The sequence below is a fragment of the Rhinatrema bivittatum genome, chromosome 6 (assembly GCF_901001135.1).
Source record: "Rhinatrema bivittatum chromosome 6, aRhiBiv1.1, whole genome shotgun sequence".
Classification (NCBI taxonomy): domain Eukaryota; kingdom Metazoa; phylum Chordata; class Amphibia; order Gymnophiona; family Rhinatrematidae; genus Rhinatrema; species Rhinatrema bivittatum.
This window is the reverse complement of record NC_042620.1, coordinates 188991705-189016347: the sequence shown is the minus strand read 5'-3', so window position 1 is coordinate 189016347 and position 24643 is coordinate 188991705. Positions and strand designations below refer to the sequence as shown.

Here is a 24643-nt window from a genome sequence, read left to right as displayed (position 1 = left end):
GCAAAAACCACCACCCAGATGCCCTTGTGGCCTATTACAGCCTCTACCATCGCCGGATGAACCATGGACACATATAGTTACCGATTTCGTAGTGGACCTGCCATCATCCAATGGGAATAACACCATATGGGTCACGGTTGACCGTTTCTCTAAAATGGCACATTTTGTAGCACTACTAGGATTACCCTCTGCTACTGAGTTAGCAAAACTCTTTATTAAACACATCTTCCGTCTTCATGGGATGCCTAAGCATATCCTATCTGAAAGAGGAGTGCAATTTACTGCAAGGTTTTGGAGAGCATTATGTCAAAAATTTGACATCCCCTTGGACTTAACCTCTGCCTACCATCCTCAGTCTAACGGTCAGACTGAGAGGATGAATAGAACGCTGAAACAATTTCTGCGATCCTATGTCAACTCTAGACAGAATGACTGGACTGAATTACTGCCTTGGGCAGAATTTGCCATCAATTCGCATCCTGCTACCTCAACGGGGTCTTCCTCTTTCCAGCTTGTCTACAGAAGGCAACCGTTACCTCCTTTGCCTATTCCATTGTCAGTGGCCTCTCCTGCTGCCCAGGCTACCGCAGCAGAGTTATCTCAACTATGGAGACAGACGAAGTAGCTTCTCCTCAAGACAGGACAAAAGGCAAAAAGAACCTATGATGCTCATCACCAAAAGGCACCACAGTTTCAGCCTGGAGATAAAGTCTGGTTAAGCACCAAGTACCTTCGACTTAAGCTTCCTTCAGCAAGATTTGCACCTCACTATGTGGGACCCTTTGCCATCCTTCGGTGATTAGGAAATCTGACCTACAGTCTAAAACTGCTTCCATCAATGCAGATACACAATGCATTTCATTTATCTCTACTAAAGCCAGTGATGCTCTCCGAATTCTCCAGGAAAGACCCAGAACCCACCAGTCTGGATACTGAAGATGACATCGAATATGCTGTGGATGACATCCTTGATGTGCATAAAAGAGGCAAGACATGGGAGTATCTCATCTCATGGGAGAACTGTGGCCCAGAAGAGAACTCCTGGGAACCACTGGCCAACATTACAGATAAAGAGATGGTATGTCAGTTCCGCCTGGCACACCCACACAAGCCCAGACCACCTGGAAGAGATCTTGGAGGGGGCCCTTTGAAGGGGGGTACTGTTGCGTCCATCGGTCGCAGATGGCTGCGACCGCTCTGCCTTACCTCTTTACTTCCCTTTTCTCCCTCCGTGGGCAAGATGGCTGCCTCTGGGGCCGAGTGCCGTGGGCCTTGGCGTCTGCAACTTAGCATGGGCGTTCCAGTCCGCCATGCTCACTCCTGTGGCCTCCTAGGGCGCACGCGCACATCTCCTATGCTCAAATACATGTCATGGCAGGAACCTCGCGGGCGTCCCCACCGCATAACATCAATACCTCCGGGTGTATCAAGCCTCTGCTTCGCTACCACCTTTGAGTAAGTAAGCACTTCAGTTTAGCTACTTTGACCGCTCTCAGCTGCATGCTTAGACGCCGCTTTCACTCCAAGGACCTCGCTCCTCTAGAAGCTCTGGTCACCCACTCCTTGGGGGTCTCTTGCTTTTAACTCCCTTCGGGATCTCTACTAATTAGACAACCGCTCCTCGGGGGTCTTCTCTCTCTTCTCCATTTCAGGATCTCGGACTATCGTGTACTCGCTCCTCGAGGGCCTACTGGTTTATGTATCCTGCACTACGGACCTTCAGTCCCACCATCTCATCACCAGGAAGACTCCTACATTCCTGTGAGTACCTCTACAATCCAGTGCTCCAACTCCACCCACCAGCAGCGGCATTACCCGTACTGCGGGCTCCTGCCTATCATGAACATCTGGATAAGATTCTACATCCGAGCCTGTTGAACGTATTGGCACCTTGTGGATCTCAGTGCCTTACCTTCCTGCTCTATACCATCTATCTACAGCAGTACAATAAAGCCTTCCATCCAGTTCTATGTCTGCTATCTGAGTTCAGCCTATCGCTGTGGTTCCCCTCAGGGGCCCTCCCCATGGGTGGAGTCATCTCCATAGCGACCAAGGGTCCACAATGCCACAAACACAACACCATCTTCACTGAAGCTGAGTAAATGAGACCCTTGGATGGATAGCACTAAAACTCAACTCTGATTGGCTATGTCCTTAGAAAAGCTGTCCCAGTCCTCCTGTCTCCATCCCAGCACTTACTTTGATATAGGAAGTCCTCAGACTTAAGATACAATTAGTTCCATAACACATTGTTTTAAGTCAAAATGTTGTAAGTTGAAACCGTTTGACCCATAAGAACAATATCATAAATTGGGCATTGCTTCTAGTACCAGGGCCCAATACCATATTTTCACCAAAATAACATGGAATTTAGTAATATATATTACTTTAAAAGGCATAGACACATTTTAAAGCATTACTTTATTTTGTTTGAAAAGGAAAATGCCAAGCCATGCTTATTGGACATTGTATTGACACTGTTTTGAGGAGAGGAAGTCCCTGGTACTCTTCCTACTGACATCACCTCGCCAGGCCTCATGGTCATCAGCACACTAATGTGTACGCCTGTTGGGAAACTCTTGGGTGTCTGAAAGTCGAAACAAGTGCGGTAAGTTGGATAATGGGTGTCAATTTAGAAACATAACTCTGAATTGCTGTATCTTGAAACACCATAAATTGAGGATTTTTAGTTCTAAAAGCAGATCCTGCCAGCCACAATATTCTTCCTATCCCCCTACAGTAAATGCAAAAATTCCCAAATATTTATCCTTAGACCCCAATCCCCCTCCTCATCTAATTCCCCTGGAACTGTAGCCAGGCAATTTGGCACCTATGGCCAGGTGAAAAGGTGTGCCCTTACTATGTACACAACCCATTACTCCACGAGTTGGGAGACTCCATTAAATATTTTGGGTGTTTTTAAAAATTAAAACATACCACTATTATTTATAATTACACATAAATATGACCCTGTCCCAAAAATGTGACCCTTTGGAATGGATGTAATGCTTAATCTCTTCACAGTAATCTTTACCTTGTTAAGCATTAGGGGTTGAAAAGGGAGCATGTGCCTTTAAGACATGATGATGTCATGCTTTATTTGCTACTATTGAATTATATGATTTGATTATATTAAACTAATTAGGTTCTAGATCTCATTAAAAGAAAAGCAAATTCCTTCCACTACCAGGCACATTATGATGCCCCTCACAACCCTACCAAAAACACACTCAGAATCTTTATAGCAAACCTGCTATACCATAACACAGCTAACACCTAGGACCAGCAGCGGACTCACGATGTCGGACCGGCCCGTGTATTCGCTGCCCAGGCCGGCCCAGGACATGTCACGAGGTCTGCCGTGCGCGGCCGTGACAGATCCCCCGATAGGCCAATCCGCCTTTGTCTAGGACTCACACAGCAGTAACCTTACTACAGGGCCTGTGGCTCCTGTTATCTAATGCCCTTTGCATAACTGGCTCCTCTCCTCACACAGCTATTGGCCCACTTACTCCCAATTTTCACTACTTAATTTCTCATTAGATTTCTCTGTTTGCTACAAATCCAATATGCCTTGTCAGCTGTATGCATCTCCTTTACAGCTGATCAGTTTCTAACCCAATCTCTCTTTTTTTTTCCTTTTTATGAATTAGATCTACATACCCCACTTCTGATGCCACTGCCAGACCCAATTACATTTCCAGTGCATGGTGTTTGTATGAAGTCTGAAACAGCAAACCCTCCATTCAAATCATTTGCCCACCTGGCCAACTCTCTGCAAATGTCATACCTGGAAATTTTTGAGTGGTGGTCACCCTGATATTTGGTGGGGATTGGGGGAAAAGACACATGTATCATCTTTCTCTTCCACTTTGTCCCCCCACCTCTTTCACACACATACTCTCTGTCTATCTCTTTCTCCTCCAGGGTGATCCCAGCACTGTCTCCTCTATTCCCAGTCTCTTGGCATAGGCCCACAAGGTTTGTGCAAAGAATCCAACTCAGCACAAAACAGCACTCTGCTTCCTGCTGCAGCCCCTTCCCTACCAGGTAGTTTGGAGACTAGGTTAGGGGCTGAATGAGGCAGAGGCTGGAGCAGACAGAGCAGAGAAGAAAAGAGCCATTTTGCTCCCTAATCCAGCCTCTCCCCTCATGTCTTGCAGAGAATAGGAGGGGAGGAGGAAAATGTTGGGTGAACAGAGCAGAACAGATCAAAGAAGAGCTATTCTGCCCCTTGATCCAGCCCTTCTTTTTCCCTCTCTGGGCTGCAGAAGTGACAATGTCACAGTGGCCTTCAGGCAATAGCACCTGTGGCCCAGGCCATATTGTAGCTATGCCTCTGATAAGCCTCCTCTCGTGTCCTCCAAGTTCAAATCCCTTCCTGATCTTTCACTCACTGAACCCCCTCCCCCCCAAAAAAAAGATCCCTAAAGAACATGTTCCTCAAGCCCCAACAATTGAAAATATTGTACTCTGAGTCCCCTCCCTCCTGGCACTAAAAATTGATTTTGGAGGGTTGCTAGGTAGGTAAGAGGGATGACTTAATGGGGCTAGCAATTTGTTCAACACTTAGGTTTCCAAAAAGTCTCTTCTTCACTGGCCATTTTTTTTTTTTTTTTTTTTACCATGATAGGTAATTTTCTGTATCTATATGTATCTTGCTGCTTTTGCCACCAATTTCCTGTGGAGTCAGGCTCTGTGTTGAGACCATGTAGTGACTGAAGTGTGGGCAAGCAATTTTGGCCTCATGCTCTGTGGTTTGGTCTGATTCCAGATGTTGATGATGTCAGCATATTGACTTTACATAAATAAAAAGTGATAAAGAACTTCATACATATTGTAATGAAGCTGAATAAGTAATATCACCGTAATATCACCAGAGAGCAGGGACAGACCTAATCCCTTGTAAAGGTGGTTTAATTGAGGATGCTGAGATGCATGTGGCCCTTGGCAACATTTTTCCAACTCACTTTACAATTATTTTTATTCACTTCTAGCAGTAAATACAGTTTTGCTGAAAACGTTTTCTAATTCTCAAGTGGGGGGTGAATCAATTTTCAAAACCATATTAGTATGATTGTTAAAAAAAAGGTATATCTATATATATAGTATTTATTTCTCATAGAGTAATGTTTGCTTTTGTAAAACAGATACAGTACAGTTTTTAGGTGACAATGTTAAATATGCCTTAGGCATCAGTGTTTTGTTTATGGTTTTCACAGCCTTACCTTTACATAATAAAGATAGGTACATAATACAAGGTTTTTTTCTTTTTAAAGCATTTGCTGGATGAATTAATTTTATTTTGTCTGTGAAGCAGCCCCCTGAGATGTAGCAGCCTAGAAGATCAGAATCATTTATCAGATATCTCTGCCAGTTTAAATCACAGCATCTGGCAACTAGCTATTCAAGGATTCTTTCCTTGCACTGACGTATTTACATTCAGGAAACAATCATGTTAGAAAATGCTATCATTGATCTGCTAGGTTACAGCAGAGACCTCAGGAGCCACTCAACAAAAGGCTGTGCTATATCTCCTAGCTTCAGAAACCACATGGCAGCATGATGACAGCTCTGTTCTCAAACAGCCCCATTATGAGCTAATTAGCATACATGAATTGTAGATTTAAAGCATTAAAGTGATGTACAAATCATTACTTTTTTTGTGAGATCCATGTCTTCTCCGTCTGCCTTCCTATTTTAATGTTGCATGACATTGAAAAGAATTCTAATCTTTTGTTTTTAAAAAGGGAAAATTTTGTGTAGCTGATATGGGTTCAATTTAAAGACTGTGTACTTTGCAGTATTAGGTAGCAGCTTAGGGATGTGTCCTATTTGGGTTAATTGTAAAAGATTATAAATGTATTTCATTCCCCAAGGGCAGATTTCCATTTTGTCTGTATGAAATACTCCAATAGATGACATTTCCTTTTCAGATAAAAAAAAGTAATGCTTTAAAATGTGTCTATGCCTTTTACAGTAATATATAGTGATGTTTAAACCTCTTAACTAAGTAATAGTATCATTAACTTGTCAAAAATAGGCAGCTACCTTATTATCTTTATCTTTTTGGACAACCAGAGAATTAAAAAATTGGTCTTTTTAAGAGGAAGTGATATCAACATCCACTATGGCTTACTAAGAAGCTTGCTTTTCAGGCTTAATTGTTAAATCCAGCTGCATCTGCTAGTAACAGCCTGAATCATGAATTTTTGAAGATGAGACAGCATGTCTTAAATATCAGAATGCTTAATCATGGCAATAGTTCAGATCTTAAAGCTTTCTTTCAGTCATTGGCAAAAAGTTTGAACTAGGCCTCTGAAAATGTTGATCTCCATTTTGTACTGAAGAAATTAACAAAGATGCTGACCTTGGAGATATTTCTAAGTATACCTTCAACAGGACAGAACTGACAAAAAATCAGTCCTGTCTTGTGAAAATTGAAAAATATGGAAGGGGGTGGAGATCAGAGGGGAGGATTGGGAGAACTTTTCTTTCTCCAATGTTCTTACGTTCTAAGGGCTGATATTTTGTTTTGCTTTCTCTTTCATACTTTTCTTTGTATTCTACATTTCCTTGTTTGTTTCATTTTTTCATTTTAAATACAAAGAAATTAAACAACAAATGAAATGAAAACAAATGAAAAAAAAAAAAAAAGAAAACCCAAAACAAAACAAAATAAGTATCACAACAAAATAAAAAAAAATGTACAGACAAATCAGCAAGTACTGCTTGGAGACATTTTTAAAACTTAAAAGTACTGAGGATAAGAAAAATATTGGGGTATATTATTTAGTATGTTTGTGTGTTTTGCTTTAAATAGGTAGTCAGAAAGTCAGACAACAAACACAAGTTTGTGTGTTTGTATTTGCATGGTGAGGAGGGAGGTATCTTCAAAGGATATTAATGAAGCATTAGAGTTAGGGCATCCCAACAGAGAGGTTCCAATAATAAGAAAAGTAGTCCAAGTGCCTATAATTAAAAACTCACCTGAGCTAAAAGATTCTAATTTATTCCTGTCAACTGAAAAGCAGAATGTAAATACAAACAAAAAACTCACTTTGAAATGTTTGTATGCTAATGCCAGAAGTCTAAGAAGTAAGATGGGAGAATTAGAGGGTAGATTTTCAGATGTATGCGCAGGCGTACATGTGCGCATGCTACCTGACGCGCACACATGTATGCCCAATTTAATAACATGTGCGCAAACCGGGGGTCGGCGTGCGCACAAGGGGGTGCACAATTGTGCACTTTGCGTGCGCCGAGCCGTGCTGCCTTACCCTGTTCCCTCCCAGGCCGCTCTGAAATTGGAGCGGCCTCCGAGGGAACTTCCCTACCCCCCACCTCACCTTCCCTTCCTCTATCTCCCCCACCCTTTCCCCCCTACCTTTTTCTTTTTTTTTCTTTTGTTTTAAAAGTTACTTCAGCCCTGGGGCTGAAGTAAGTTGCATGCGACGGTAGTCAGCCGGCGCATGATCCCCGGCACAGCGGCAAATGGTCGCTGTGCTGGGAGCCTCTGACCCCGCCCTGCCTTGCCCTCGGACCGCCCCTCCCCCTCCCCACCCCTTTTTGCAAGCCCCAGGACTTACATGCATCCCGGGGCTTTACGCGCATCGCTGGGCCTTTTGAAAATAGGCCCAGCGCGCGTAACCTTTTGAAAATCCGGCCCAGAGTGTATAGCAATGAGTGATAACAGACTTAATTGGCATCTCAGAGGCATAGTGGAAAGAGGATAAGCAATGGGATAGTGCTATATTGGGGTACAAATTATATCGCAATGACAGAGAGGAGCATCTTGGTGGCAGGGTGGTGCTTTATGTCTGGGATGGCATAGAGTCCAACAGGATAAACATCCTGCATGAGACTAAATATACAATCAAATCTTTATGGGTATCCCTTGTGTGTTGAGGAAGAGAATAGTAATAGGACTACACTACTATCCACCTGGCCAAATTGATAAGAAGGACAGTGAAATGCTAAGAGAAATTAGGGAAGCTAGCCAAATTGGTAGTGTAGTAATAATGGGAAATTTAAATTACTCCAATATTGACTGGGTAAATGTATCATCGGGACATGCTAGAGAGATAAAGTTCCTGGATGGAATAAAAGACAGATTTATGGAGCAATTGATTCAGGTACTGACAAGAGAGGGAGCAATTTTAGATCTAATTCTCAGTGGAGTGCAGGATTTGGTGAGAGAGGTAATGGTGGTGGGGCCACTTGGCAATAATGATCATAATATGATCAATTTGAATTAATGATTGGAAGGGGGACAGGGTCAGTATGTAAATCCATGGCTCTAGTGCTTAACTTTCAAAAGGGAAAGTTTGATAAAATGAGAAAAGTAGTTAGAAAAAAACTGAAAGGTACAGCCACAAAGGTAAAAAGTGCACAACAGGCATTGCTAAAAATACCATCCTAGAAGCACAGACCAGATGTATTCCACTCATTAAGAAAGGTGGAAGGAAAGCAAAATGATTACCGGCATGATTAAAAGGTGAGGTGAAGGAGGCTATTTTAGCCAAAAGACCTTCATTCAAGAATTGGAAGAAGGATCCATCAGAAGAAAATATGATAAAGCATGAAATTTCAGACCTATTAGTAAAAATTTGTAACCTATCATTAAAATCATCCATTGTACCTGAAGACTGGAGGATAATGTAACCCCAATATTTAAAAAGGGCTCCAGGGGCAATCCGGGAAACTACAGACCTGTTAGCCTGACTTCAGTGCCAGGAAAAATAGTGGAAAGTGTTCTAAACATCAAAATCAGGGAACATATAGAAAGATATGGTTTAATGGAACAAATTCAGCATGGCTTTACCCAAGGCAAGTCTTGCCTCACAAATCTGCGTCACTTTTTTGAAGGAGTTAATAAACATGTGGATAAAGGTGAACCGGCAGATGTAGTGTACTTGGATTTTCAGAAGGCGTTTGACAAAGTTACTCATGAGAGGCTTCTAGGAAAAGTAAAAAGTCATGGGATAGGTGGCGATGTCCTTTCATGGATTACAAACTGGCTAAAAGACAGGAAACAAAGAGGAGGATTAAATGAACAATTTTCTCAGTGGAACAGAGTGGGCAGTGGAGTGCCTCAGGGATCTGTATTGGGACTCTTACTTTTCAATATATTTATAAATGATCTGGAAAGAAATACAACGAGTGAGGTAATCAAATTTGCAGATGGTACAAAATTGTTCAGAATAGTTAAATCACAAGCAGATTGTGATAAATTACAGGAAGACCTTGTGAGACTGGAAACTTGGGCATCGAAATGGCAGATGAAATTTAATATAGATAAGTGCAAGGTGATGCATATAGGGAAAACTAACCCATGCTATAGTTACACAATGTTAGGTTCCATATTAGGTGCTACCACCCAAGAAAGAGATCTAGGCGTCATAGTGGATAACACATTGAAATCATCGGTTCAGTGTGCTGCAGCAGTCATAAAAGCAAACAGAATGTTGGGAATTATTAGAAAGGGAATGGTGAATTAAATGGAAAATGTCATAATGCCTCTGTATCGCTCCATGGTGAAACCGCACCTTGAATACTGTGTACAATTCTGGTCGCCGCATCTCAAAAAAGATATAATTGCGATGGAGAAGGTACAGAGAAGGGCGACCAAAATGATAAGGGGAATGAAACAGCCCCCTATGAGGAAAGAATAAAGAGGTTAGCACTTTTCAGCTTGGAGAAGAGATGGCTGAGGGGGGATATGATAGAGGTGTTTAAAATGATGAGAGGTCTAGAAATGGTAGATATGAATCAGTTATTTAGTCTTTCAGATAATAGAAAGACTAGGGGGCACTCCATGAAGTTAGCATGTGGCACATTTAAAACTAATCAGAGAAAGTTCTTTTTCACTCAACGCACATTTAAACTCTGTAATTTGTTGCCAAAGAATGTGGTTAGTGCAGTTGGTGTAGCTGTGTTTAAAAAAGGATTGGATAAGTTCTTGGAGGAGAAGTCCATTACCTGCTATTAATTGAGTTGACTTAGAAAATAGCCACTGCTATTACTAGCAACGGTAACATGGAATAGACTTAGTTTTTGGGTATTTGCCAGGTTCTTATGGCCTGGATTGGCCACTGTTGGAAACAGGATGCTGGGCTTGATGGACCCTTGGTCTGACCCAGTATGGCATGTTCTTATGTTCTTATAAGCATTGGCAAGTTAAATGTAAATAAGAACATAAGAAAATGCCATACTGGGTCAGACCAAGGGTCCATCAAGCCCAGCATCCTGTTTCCAACAGTGGCCAATCCAGGCCACAAGAACCTGGCAAGTACCCAAAAACTAAGTCTATTCCATGTAACCATTTCTAATGGCAGTGGCTATTCTCTAATGTTGGGAATCCCGCCCGTGGACCGCCATAGCTGGGTCCCCCTACCTTAACTGGCAGTCGCTGGCTTTTGCCTTCCTCTGCAGTCCTGCCGGGCAGGCTGTGCCGGGCCTCTGCTGCAGCGTTCTCCCCACGAGGGAGACGCCACTGACTCCTTCCTGGGCTCCTCCCCCTGAGGCGTGAGCGCGCGGCCTAGCTGGGGATTTAAAGGGGCCTCGGCGGGAAACCTTGGCCCGGCCCCCATCGCTGACATCACCGGCTGGGGCTATTTAAGCCCACTTCCTGCTTCTCTTCCTTGCCTTGGCAACAGGTAAGCTTGAGAGAGTAGCTAGTTGCTTGTTCCTGCGTTCCAGTCTCCGTTCCTGTGTTCCTGCTTGTTCCTGCCTCTGTTCCTGAGTTCCAGTTTGTTCCTGCCTCTGTTCCTGCGTTCCTGCTCCTTTGGTTCCGCTCCTCCTCCAGATCCTGTCTTCGGTTGTCTCCTCGGCTCAGACTTCAGCTTGGTATCCTGATTCTTCTGACTTCTGCCCGTCCTGACCTCTGGCTTGTTCTCTGGTTCCTGCTTGTCGTCTGCCTGCCCCAACATCTGGCTTGGTTTACTGTGTTGCACTGCTACTGCCCGTCTCAACTTCTGGACTGTCTCTGTTCCTCTGAATCTCCACCAGCCTTGACCCGGACCGTCTACTGGATGCTCCTTGCCAGGAGACCTTTGCCTAAGTCCTGCCGGCCCCGGCACCCAAGAGCTCAACCTGCAGGGAATGAGGGCTGGTAAAGGTGAAGGTCCAGTCTGGTCTCCTGGTCCTTCACCGCCTCCTGGCTATGAGAGCCACTAGAGGGCCTTCCTTCAGTGTATCCATCTGCTCTCAAGCTGGCTCAAGGGTCCACAGTTCCAACAGTAAGACATTGATAAGACAGGCTAAGAGAAAATTTGAAAAGAAGTTGGCCATAGAGGCAAAAACTCACAATAAAATCTTTTTTAAAATATGTCTGAAGCAGAAAGCCTGCAAGGGAGTCAGTTGGACCGCTGGTTGATCAAAGGGTTAAAGGGGCACCTAGAGGAGATAAGGCCATCGCAGAAAGATTAAACAATTTCTTTGCTTCAGTCTTTATTGAAGAGGATATTGGAGATATACCCATTCAGGAGAAGGTTTTCATGGGTGATGATTCAGATCAATGAACAAAATCACGATGAACCTGGAAGATATGGTAGGCCTGATTGACAAACTGAAGAGTAGTAAATCACCTGGACTGGATGATATATACCCCAGGGTTCTGAAAGAACTAAAAAATGAAATTTCAGACCTATTAGTTAAAATTTGTAACCTATCATTAAAATTATCCTATGTACCTGAAGATTGGAAGATGACCAATGTAACCCCTATATTTAAAAAGGGAACCAGGATTGATCCGGGAAACTATGGACCGGTGAGCCTGACTTCAGTGCTAGGAAAAATCATGGAAACTGTTATAAAGAATAAAATCACAAAACATTTAGATAGACATGGCTTGATGGGACACAGCCACCATAGATTTATGCAAGGGAAGTCTTGCCTCACGATCTACATTTTTTTGAAGGGGGTGAATAAACATGTGGACAAAGGTGAACCGGTAGATGTGGTGTATTTGGATTTTCAGAATGCATTTGACAAAGTCCTGCATGAGAGGCTTCAAAGAAAACTAAAAAGTCATGGGATAGGAGGTGATGTCCTTTTGTGGATTGCAAGTTGGTTAAAAGACAGGAAACAGAGAGTAGGATTAAATGTTCAGTTTTCACTAGGGATGTGAATCGTGTCCTCGATCGTCTTAACGATCGATTTCGGCTGGGAGGGGGAGGGAATCGTATTGTTGCCGTTTGGGGGGGTAAAATATCGTGAAAAATCGAAAAATCGAAAAATCGCAAAACCGGCACATTAAAACCCCCTAAAACCCACCCCCGACCCTTTAAATTAAATCCCCCACCCTCCCGAACCCCCCCCAAATGACTTAAATAACCTGCGGGTCCAGCGGCGGTCCGGAACGGCAGCGGTCCGGAACGGGCTCCTGCTCCTCAATCTTGTTGTCTTCAGCCGGCGCCATTTTCCAAAATGGCGGCGAAAAATGGCGGCGGCCATAGACGAACACGATTGGACGGCAGGAGGTCCTTCCGGACCCCCGCTGGACTTTTGGCAAGTCTCGTGGGGGTCAGGAGGCTCCCCACAAGCTGGCCAAAAGTTCCTGGAGGTCCAGCGGGGGTCAGGGAGCGATTTCCCGCCGCGAATCGTTTTCGTACGGAAAATGGCGCCGGCAGGAGATCGACTGCAGGAGGTCGTTCAGCGAGGCGCCGGAACCCTCGCTGAACGACCTCCTGCAGTCGATCTCCTGCCGGCGCCATTTTCCGTACGAAAACGATTCGCGGCGGGAAATCGCTCCCTGACCCCCGCTGGACCTCCAGGAACTTTTGGCCAGCTTGTGGGGAGCCTCCTGACCCCCACGAGACTTGCCAAAAGTCCAGCGGGGGTCCGGAAGGACCTCCTGCCGTCCAATCGTGTTCGTCTATGGCTGCCGCCATTTTTCGCCGCCATTTTGGAAAATGGCGCCGGCTGAAGACAACAAGATTGAGGAGCAGGAGCCCGTTCCGGACCGCTGCCGTTCCGGACCGCTGCTGGACCCGCAGGTTATTTAACTCATTTGGGGGGGGTTCGGGAGGGTGGGGGATTTAATTTAAAGGGTCGGGGGTGGGTTTTAGGGGGTTTTAGTGTGCCGGCTCACGATTCTAACGATTTATAACGATAAATCGTTAGAATCTCTATTGTATTGTGTTCCATAACGGTTTAAGACGATATTAAAATTATCGGACGATAATTTTAATCGTCCTAAAACGATTCACATCCCTAGTTTTCACAGTGGAAAAAGGTAAACAGTGGAATGCCTCAGGGATCTACACTTGGACCGGTACTTTTTAATATATCCATTAATGATCTGGAAAGGGGTAAAATGAGCAAGGTGATCAAATTTGCGGATGACACAAAATTATGCAGAGTAGTTAAATATTAAGCGGATTGTGATGAATTACAGGATGACCTTATGAGACTGGAAGATTGGGCTTCGAAATGGCAGATGAAATTTAATATGGACAAGTGCAAAGTGATACATATAGGGAAAAATAACCCTTGCTGTATTTACACAATGTTAGGTTCTATCTTAGGAGTTACCACCCTGGAAAGAGATCTAGGCATCATAGTGGATAATACATTGAAATCTTTGGTTCAGTGTGCTATGGCAATCAAAAAAACAAACAGAATGTTAGGAATTATTAAGAAGGGAATGGAAAATAAAACAGTGGATGTCAGAATGCCTCTGTATCGCTCCATGGTGAGACCGTACCATGAATACTGTGTGCAGTTCTGGTCACTACATCTCAAAAAGGATATGGCTGCACTGAAGAAAGTGCAGAGAAGGGTGATGAAAATAAGGGTCATGGAACTGCTGCCCTGTGAGGAAAGCAAAAAAGTTAGGGTTGTTCAGTTTGGAGAAGAGACAGTGAGGGGGGATATGATAGAAGCCTACAAAATCATGAAAGGACTTGAACAAGTTAATATAAATCGGTTATTTACTCTCTCAGATAAAGAAGGACCAGGGGGCACTCCATGAAGTTAGCAAGTAGCTCATTTAAAACAAATCGAAGACACTTTTTTTCATTCAGTGCATAGTTAAGCTCTGGAATTCATTTCCAGAGTATGTGGTTTCAGCAGTTAGTGTAACTGGATTTAAAAAAGGACTGGATAAGTTCCTAGAGGATAAATCCATAAACTGCTATGACGGTTATTAATAAGCAATAGTAGCTTGTGATCTGTCTAATGTTTGGATACTTGCCATGTATTTGTGAGTTGGATTGCCCACTGTTGGAAACAGGCTTGATGGACCCTTGGACTGACCCAGTATGGCATATATTATGTTTTTATGTTCTTTTGTTTTAGTTACTAGGAACTGTGGACTGTACCTGTTTTATACCCTGAAGGAGTGTGTAGTTTATTTTGAAATCTCTGTAGGTGAAGTTAACCTGTGTAATGTTTCTGTTAATCCTATTATTAAGAGTACACTCTGTGTTTAACCCAGAAGAGAGAACTGTGGTTTAAGTAACTCCAGGGGCCAAATAAACCAACCAAGCTCCACTCCCCAGAACTGGCCCTAGCTCCCCCAGCTCCCACCACCAATTTCATGCTTTACAGTTAATGTCATTCGTTCTTACATCACAATAACAACTGGTATAGCGCTAAAAAGTCCGCGGAACCTTGTACTGATTTACTCAAAGGATGAAGGGTAAAAAGAAGTTAGATTCAGCATTTCCATCTTTATTCATGAGTGGCTGAAGGAAAATGCATTAAGCAAACACAAAACTTCCTACCTTAGCAGTAGTCACTTACACACACAGGGGCTGTGGACTGCCTTGCTTCTGGTCAGTGTACACTGACTCCCTTCTGGTTTGGAAAGAGCAATTTACAGGAGCTGTCTTCCTCCTAGAGGCATGGGGGCCTTCTGAGCAAAGCAGGGCTTACATTATTATCCCAGCCCCAGCTGGACCCCATCCACAGAGCTCTCGCCTTCGGTGGGATTTAAGGGGGGCCTGGCATATGGCCTGGTCCAGCATACACAAAAAAGGGGGAAACAGGATCACTCTGTTACAAGGAGAATTAGAGTGTATAGCAGTGAATGATGACATAGACTTATTTGGCATCTCAGAGACATGGTGGAAGGAGGATAACCAATGGGACAGTGCTATACCGGGGTATAAATTATATCATAATAAAAGAGAGGAGCAACTCTATCAATTCCCCCTTAGGAGTATTAGCATAAGCTAATATGTGCAATAATTACCCCAAAAGCTGCTTTGAAAATTATCCTTGCAAAACTATTGTGACAGAACCCTAAACTAGGCCTATGTTTCTAATCCATTGCCCTTGAAGAAAATCTCGGTGGGGGCGTCCTTTGTCTTCTGGGTTTTGATGATAGTTGATTATATCTAAAGTGTTGGGTGGTACTGTATGAGTGCAGCAGTATGGCCATTGTCTTTTAGAAATTTCCTGTAAAGACATATTTCTGACTATCTGATTGAAAAAGTGTTGGTTATAAGAGAGAAAAAGGACTGATGCAGACAGTTTACCTTGACCTATACTCAGATTAAATGTTATGTGATGATATTCAGCCAGAGACAGAAATGTTTGTCTCTCGCAGTGAATATAATGTGGAAATATTGAAACAATCAGTGTAATACCATGTAATATTAGGGAAACATATTTGGAATGTCATTTGACCTTAGGTGTACTGTATGCTAACCAATAGAAAGGTAATGTGTGAGGTATACTTTGTGTGTCTTTTAAGTGACAATGGGGAGAAGCTGCATTAGAAAAAGTATGTTTGAGAACCTTATAAACCTGTGTTCATGGGTTTTAGTGGCAGTTGAAAACCAGGTTATCTACCAGAAGGCTGGCATGCCTGGAGTTTCTCACCTCATGGAGAAGGCTCTGTAGGGGCTTTCCCCCTCAAAGGGAGAAGCCCGAGGCTGGAATTTTTCTTCCCAAAGGGAAACAACTGGGACTCCAGATTTTGTCCTGAAGATTGAAGAAATGAGTTGGAGCCCCCACAGTCCATGGAAGGTCCCAGAACAGTGTGGCAGTCACAGAACTAACGCTTCAAAGCCAGGAATCCCTTGCCTATGGCCCCAAGAAGCATTAATGTGCTGGAGAATACTGAGTGACCCCCAAGCTGATAAGAAAAGCTTTGCTGTATACAAGAGAGAAATAATAATGTTGCTATATTTGAGGATAACATTGAGAGGCATATGATGTACAATAATCCATTTTACTGAACAATAGAGAGAGAGAGAGAAAGTAATTTTGATAATTTCCTCAGTAGACGTCTGACATACAGAACTGAGGAAAGAAAGTGTTGGTGTATTTTTCCATTGCTGACACTGTTACAGCTTTGCTGTAAAAAGCTAAATACCCTATTAAATCAGTGCCTTTCAATATTTTTGTAAACTCTTGACAGCTGGGGGTAACCCCACTATTTATATTTTAAAATTGTATTGTTTGAAGATCCATTTTGAGTAAGTCCATCCTGTCTCTGATGTTTGGGTATATAGCTCACTGGAGTAAGGAGAAGGATGAAACTGGAATGTAGTCGGAAGGGTCACAGAGGGGAATAACTGTGTAACTGAGTGAAATAGAACCCATGCCTCTGAGGCTGGTTTACTACACCATCTGCTTGACTATTATTTTTGTTGAATCCTCTTAGAGACTGATGCAGAGCTCTAAACATGGATCAGACTCTTTACCATTTTATGTACCCCATCAAAGAGGGGGAGGGGGGAGGCTGAGGGGGCTACACTACATACACATAATTATGCCTGCTGCTATTTGATGCACATAGCTTTGCTGAGTGAATTTAAACACATAGGAGGAGATTTTCAAAGGGTTTTGTGCACAAAAATAGCATTTACATGCATAAGTAGCATGTACTTGTGAATGTGCTATTTTATAAACGTCAAGAGTACATTTGCATTTTACATTTTGTGCATACATTTTATTGTCAGAAGAAAGTGGCAGGCTACAGGTGTTCTAGGGTAGGGTTCAGAAGTACTGCAGTAGTAGCTATTCTGTAAGAGATATTCATGTATACCTTACCAAACTTATTCATATCTTTATTTATTTTTTATTTGAGCGTTTTATATACCATCATTCCAGTAAAGATCACAACAGTTCACAATATACATACAAAATAAGCAAATTCGGGACTGCACATTCATACGTCAGATTCAGTACATTCATAAAACATGTCAGTACTTGAAAGGACAATAGTACAAAAGTCAGTGTAATACATTTATGATACAGATTAATACTAGAAAGATTGATAGTGCAAATCGTGGAGGGTAAAATGAATATATCGTTATGTAGGGGGAGCATGAGTAAATGTTCAACATTTTATGTTGAGATGATTTCTTAAGGAATTCATATACTTTTACATCTGCTAATTGACTCCTGCAAGTGAAATCAGAATTATCTGTTATCTGCAGTTTTTGGTTAGGAGATCTGGGTGCATTAATGGAGGATCCAGATGAAGTGCTAGAGGGTCTAGGTGATCTAGAGATGACCTGAGTAAATCAGTGGAGGAATTGGTAAACTGGTGATTTCAAATATGCGTGCAAGTATTTTCAAAATGGTATACGTGCATACTTTATAAAATATCTGCCTCCGCTTATAAATTGAGGTTATATGTACATATATATTTTTATATACCTAAAATATACAGGTTTATGATTATAAAATAGGTAGAGAAAGCATGTATTTTCTTGCATTGGAAATATTTATGCGTGCTGAAACAAATGCATGTACTTTTGGAGCAGCATTATGTGGTATATTATAAACTGTGCAGCTTCCATCACACAGTTTATAAAATACTAGCATTAATGTTTACATGTCCAATTGCATCTATAAATGCTGTACATCAGCTAAATTTGAAAGTTAGGCTCAGACTTTTTAAAATCAAAAAGTAGGCAGAAATCCCAACTCTGTCTAGGATCTAACTCCAGAACATCTCTCTTCTATGGAGTGAATTTTAGAGCATAAAAGTAGCATATATCATAGCAATTTTCAAAAGCCTATGTACGTGCGAAAACTGAGGAGGTATCAGGAATGAAACCAATATTATTCATCCCATTTGTATGTTTTCCATTCATTTCTATTGCCCACTGAAGTCTATGCATATGCAGAAGGCGTAATTGAAATCATATGTGTGCAATTGCGTGCACAATTTAACATTCCTGTGTATGTGTGCTCATGCACCCATATACACATGTATGGATGCCTGTGTGCTCATTTCAAAGTTACCATCCCTATGTATAACTCTGAAAATCTTAATTATCTGATGCATGGTTTAGTTTGAGAAGCATCGAGCAATGTCGTATTTTTCCTGTAAATTTTCTTTCTTATTGTAATCTTTAAGGACAGTGAACTGGCTAAATAAACGTTTTTGTCAGGCTTGCACTCTATTTTGTAATTAGGTTCACATTGTTTAGTGTAGGAATCATTAAAGCAGATCAATGGCTTTGGAATAAGGGAGAAAACTATTTTTATCCTATTTCTTTTTCTTTTTAAGTTTTGAAATTTCAAAAAAATTGATCAAGACTATCTTGATGCAAACTATGAAGTATAAGTGAAATAAAATAGCTCACACACACAGGTAATAATGATCATATGGTGTGAAAAATTATCACGTACTGCATTTTTAGCCCACAGAAAGAGAGGCAACCCAAAGGAAAAAAGGCCTGGAAGAGGCTGCTTTTAAGAAGGAAAAAATACATGAAGAGCAACAAAACAATTAGCAGCATGAGCTAGATTCACAAAATATCACGTCCTCCTGTCATCATCAAATATATTAATTATAAACATTTAACATCTACAGTGGCTTCTCTGGTGAGTATTTTTTAATCTAAGAATACCTTAGTTGTAAGGTCTCAAAGAAAGCATATTTGGCACTATCATACTTTACATGATATTTACATGAAAAACAGATAATCATTTCTGCTCCCATAGCAACAGCTGCCTGAATCATAAATAAAACAATTTTTCTTCTGTCTTGTGTTGTTTTACATGGTCTGGGTATATCCAGATTTTAGAGCCTCAAAATAAAACATTTTTACAAGGAAAGTACAGGCGTGATTTTTCTCAAATGCAAAGGAAACAGTTAAGGAGGCTCTTTCTTTGTTCCTCAATAGATCTCTCTATTACAGCAGTTAGATCTAAACCATGTCCTGCATTTTGATCTTCTTTTACTCCCACACTAGACTTAGCAGGCGATAAATAGTGAACCTTACTAGGGATGGAGACTTTTCACTGGGCACCTTTAAAACATCATATAGGTACTTTACATAGAGGAATCACAATGGAACTTCTGCGCAAATTCAAAAAAACAAATATTTAGGTGTCTAATATGATTCTCCAGAATTTCTATTTTCTGATGGACTACAGACTTATCTTGCACCAGTGCGCATTGGATGCTTGTGAAATGTCTGTTCTCTATGCTAAATCTTCTGTTTGTTCAGAAATTTCATGAGTGGAGCTTTCTTATATCTGAGCCTGTCCTTGAATTTTTTAGATAATATTTCAATGTCACAAGAACATTTTGAAATTGACCTCTCCAGAGAAACCAGAGTTCAAGTTGTGGTCCCTGCAGTGATAAGCCACATTCAGTAGTAACATTTCAAGGATTTGTTTACATAGAAGTAGACAGTAGGCAGGATCTTACTTAGCTGAAGTCTGTTCATTAATACAAATCTGTTTCAGTTATATAACTCATTGTTTGGAGCAAGGCTCTAACCACTCTATAAATCTGTGCCACGGTCTAGATAAACAGTAAATCTACACTTCTTCTTAAACAGACTCAATACAATTATAATATACTTTTTCAATACTTCAACATCTAGGAATACTTCAACATCTTAGAACAGATACAAGAACTCATGGGTCTTCATTGGATCTGATCAACCTTTCCTCTGAGTTTAAATTGCTGGGAAAACTGAAATGTTCCCAGAGTTCCTTCATAAAATCCTGAAGACCAATCAGAAGCAGGGCCACTGGAACACACCAGGCTTTTTCTCATTTTCTTTGCTGCAGTCAGTGGTCTCTCATTCATTGTAACAGAAAGAGAGAGGCAGTGGCATTTCTTTTTGTGTTCACTAGGGATAGGGAAGGGTTAAAGTGGAGATTAAAGCAGTGCCAGTGATTTCTCTGTTTCTATCAGGATGCAGTAGTGCAATAAGCTTGTCTGTAGAAAAGCTTTGTCAGCCTGTTGGTTCTGTTTCTAACAGTTTGTTTTGAATCTGCAATAGGAGTCAGCAGTGCACACAAATACATTGTATGTGTGTGAATGAGAGACATTTTTGCACACCTTAGAGAGGTACTCTGAGTGGTAGTACAGTATCAATAAATTCTTTTGTGATATCAAAACCCCCAGTAAGCACTTCAAATTTCATAATTCCATTGTGAGGAAAGGGCAGAGTAGTTAATGACAAGGGTAGAAGATTTTCTGTATATCCAGCCTATGAAAGGTACCAACACTACTAGCATCAATGAGAAAAAAGGCAGTCCTGCCCCAAACTTAAGATATTCTTAGAGTTAAGCATGCCGGCCACAGCAGACCCGCGGTTCGGCCCCCTCACCTCTTTCAAAGTAATCCAGCACCTTGTCCCTCGTATCTGGCGGCTATGGGCCGCCGGCTCCATCCTCGGGTCACCCCTGGGGCCTCCGGCTCTGCTGCAATTCCTGATGTTCCGCATTGTGCCTCTCCGCGGAGAGACGGCATCCCGATCAGTGCCATGCCCCTTCCTAGGCGCGCACGGACACCTGATCCTTTCATAGGGCCCGCGGTGGGAACCTGGCTACGGCCCTGGATAATTTCATTGGCAGAGCTCCGGTATATAAGCCCAGGCTCCGTTCTCTCAAATTGCCTTTGCAACAGGTCCCCTCGCTAGTTGAGTGCTCGTTGCTTCTGTTCCTGGTTCCTGATCCTGATTGCGTTTGTTCCTGTCTTCTTGTTCTTGAGTTCCTGTTCCTTCTTCTCTCCTTCAGATTGCTAACCTGGTTGGACCTCTGCATTGCCTGACTACTTCGTTGCCTCTCTCCAGCCCTGGACCTCTGCATTGCCTGACTACTCCATTGCCTCTCTCCAGCCCCAGACCTCTGCATCACCTGACCACACTGTTGCTTCTCTCCAGCCCTGTGGTTCTGCTTCATCTGACTATTCTTTGGCTCTCTCCTCATCCAGACCTCAGCCTTGCTTGCCACTGCTTCTAGACTGCCACCAGTCCTGAACCCAGCTTGCTTAAAGACACCTCTTCAGCCTTTGTCCTGGATGTGGTTCATTCAGGCTTTGGCCTGCTCTTGCTCGGGCGCCCTCTGTCAGACTGTGTTCCTATTGGCGCCCGGGTCTTTGGGACTCCGCCTCGTCCAGTACAGACTGATAGCTACACTAGTTGCTGCCTCTGGGCTGACCTCGATCCACCCATCGATGACCACTGATGGAGGCCACCTAAGTCCATCCGGCCCTGACACCCAAAGCCTCAACCTGCGGGGAACAAGGGCTAGTATTGGTGAAGTGCCAGCCGGCCTCTGTCCGTCAGTCCTCTCTGCCTGATGACGGTGGGGACCCGTAGGATCCCTCCTTCGGATAGTGTCAACCCCACCTCGGCCCAAGGTCCACCTCCAGCGCAACACTTAGCTACAGAATGCCAGCAGCAAAAGCTAGTTCAAGTCAGATGAAATAGAAATTTGGAAAGTGTGTGCCACCACTGCATGTCTCTTTTCTTCTTTTTTTTTTTTAGGGCAGGGGAAAAAGACAGGAAAGCCATCCAAGGCTCGCATTAGCAGGGCAGAGGCATGGATGGAGCAGCAGAAGAACGTCTGAGAATCTTGTCTGGCATCTTAGCCTCCAGTGAGGTTTCAGGGGATGATAGATGATACTGAAAATGTTGAGAGCAACCCACAGTAAGAACAGACAGTGCAATTAGAGAGTGTGATCACCCTTAACCAAAACTCCAGTGCCAGCAAAAGCACCCAAGGATGCAGAGAAAATATTGTTGAAAACATCACTCAGTTAATGTTAAAATGTAAAATAATATGACCCTCGTCATACTGTTCCAGTTGTTTTAATGTAAACCGATGTGATGTACCCCAATGAATGTCTGTATATAAAAGCAACTAAATAAATAAATAAATAAATGGTCTAGAATCACTTTAAATAAGGGAGGACCCAAATTTTCTTCAGTGTATTCACTACAGTAAGGTCATCAGTAGAGGGAAGATACTGAGTCATCTGACAAATGTTGAAATGCAGCATTAACTGCAGAAGCAGCACTCACTAGCATTGGTATCAGGGGAGTGTAGCAGTACTAGCCTGGGGACCCATCTGCCACTTGAAGCAAAAGCCAGAAGAAGGGGTTGAAAAGGAGAAGACTCACATACATGAAGGGGACACTGGCAGCTATGGTGCATGAACAGGAGTGCCAGAGGCACAGTAGGTGTGTAATGCAGGAGAGAGTGGCCACCCAATACAGAACTGCATGTACAAGCAGCACCTGTCAGCTAGCAAGCCTTGCACCACCTCAAAACACCAAAGCCATATTACCCCATAGGATTCTCTTTCCAGGTCATAGCTAAAGCAGCTGGCAAGAGAGATCCTCACTTCATCCTAGGAAAGAAGATCTCAGCAGAAATATCTATGACATACTATCTAACATAACCCTTCAAGGACATGGACACAGATTCACTGATATATTGGACACACAAGTCCATGATCTGTCCAGACCTAGCCAAGGTGGCTTAGCATTATCTTTCTTATCCCACCAGTGTACCGAGTGAATGTGTCATCTGAATAGCAGGGGACATTGTTAGCCCTTATTATTCAAAGTTGGTGTCTGAGTTGATGGAAAAGCTGGTCTTTTTGAAAATCAATCTGCCTTTGCTGGTCTTTCCAGAATTTTCATGTAAGTGACCAAACAACTGAAAGCACAATTGAGAGCTTGCTGCTACTCTGCCATGTCTCAAAAGTACCACCTTGGGGATCTTTCTGCCACTCTGAATAGCTGCCATGCCTCAGATGTACCACATTGGGGTACTTTCTACCACTCTGTCTAGCTGCCATGCTCCAGATGTACCATCTTTAGGGTTTTCATGACTCCATGTTGTTTGCTAATTGGATCCCAGTCTAGTTCTCCCATTCTGCGTTTTCCTTTGTTTTATAGGGTGCTCTGTCCCCAGAATAAAAATGTGAAAAAAGAAAAAAAAATAAAGTTTTTCCTCTCACCACACCTCTTTTCTGGTTCTCCACCTCACTGTTTTGTTGTACCCCTCTACCATTTCTGTTAGTTAACCTACTCTGCTTCTTTCTTTGATATTCCTGGGTGTTTTGTCCCCAAAATAAAATTTGAAAATAAATAAATAAATAAATAAATAAAGTTTCTCCTCTAAACTCACCTCTTTTCTTGTTTTATGCTTTGTTGTCTTGGCCTACCATTATTACTGCCCTGGCTGTGCCTGGGTCTTTCATGGCACCTTGGAAAAAAAAACTGCCACTTCAGGTACTATTTTGCTGTTTAATGATTCATTTACATAGAAACATATATAGAAATGACGGCAAAAGAAGACCAAATGGCCCATCCAGGTTGCCCAGCAAGCTTTCATACTTATTTTTTTCTCATACTTATCTGTTACTCTTGGCCCTTAGTAACTTTTTGGTTCTATTTCACTTTCACCTCCTCCGTTGCTGTAGAGAGTAGTGCTGGAGCATCATCTAAGTGAAGTATCTAGCTTAATTGATTAGGGGTAGTAATTGCCGCAATAAGCAAGCGACTCCCACGCTTATTTGTTTACCCAGCCTGTGCAATTCAGTCCTTGTTGGTTGTTTGAGTATAATTCCACTTTCATTCCCCCCTGCCGTTGAAGCAGTGAGCTGCGCTGGATATGTATTCCAAGTGAAGTATCATGCTTAATTGATTCGGGATAATAACTGCTGTAGTAACTGGATAAGCAAATGCTTATTTGCTTATCCAGACTATGTAATTCAGCTCTTGTTGGTTGTTGTCTGAATATAAATCATCTTTTCTTCATTCCCCCCTGCTGTTGAAGTAGTGAGCTATGCTGGATATGAAATGAAAGTGAAGTATCAGGCATTATTTTGTTTGGGGTAGTAACTGCCGTAACAAGCAAGCTACTCCCCTATTTATTTGTGAATGCAAATCCTATTTTCCACATTTCCTCTTGCCGTTGAAGCATAGAGTAATGTTGGAGTCGCATTGACTGTGTGTATGTTTATTGAATAAAGGTATTATCTCCAGGTAGTAGCTATCATTCCCGCAAGCCTCCCCCATGCCTCTTCTCTTCATTCACATCGTCTAGACTTTATGGATCCACAGTGTTTATCCCACGCCCCTTTGAAATCCTTCACAGTTTTAGTCTTCACCACTTCCTCCGGAGTTATTAATGCCACTGTTGATGCTGCCTTCACTGCCTTGGCATGATCCTATAATTATTGTTTGTTCCCTTTGCTCCTCTCAATTTCCTTGTGGTTTTGATGCCTTTGTGATGTTTGTGATACCCTGCCTGTACTTTTCAACTTGAGGCTTTTGATGCCTATCTACTGTTTGCAATACCCTGCCCATATTCTATGCCTTGGAGGTTTTGTTGCTTCTGTACTTTTCAACTTGAGGGTTTTGATGCCTATCTACTGTTTGCAATACCCTGCCCATATTCTATGCCTTGGAGGTTT

The 24643-nt window shown here is 42.4% G+C and overlaps 1 long non-coding RNA gene across 1 annotated transcript in view; it reads left to right on the top strand.

Moving 5' to 3' along the window:
* LOC115093907 overlaps nucleotides 1-21995 on the top strand; it is a 210618-nt gene extending 188623 nt beyond the window's left edge. Inside the window, exons 2-3 of the long non-coding RNA XR_003857433.1 lie at nucleotides 18612-18795; nucleotides 21702-21995. This is a non-coding gene — a long non-coding RNA (uncharacterized LOC115093907). The remainder of the gene's footprint in view (nucleotides 1-18611; nucleotides 18796-21701) is intronic.
* Nucleotides 21996-24643: the final 2648 nt, after the last annotated feature.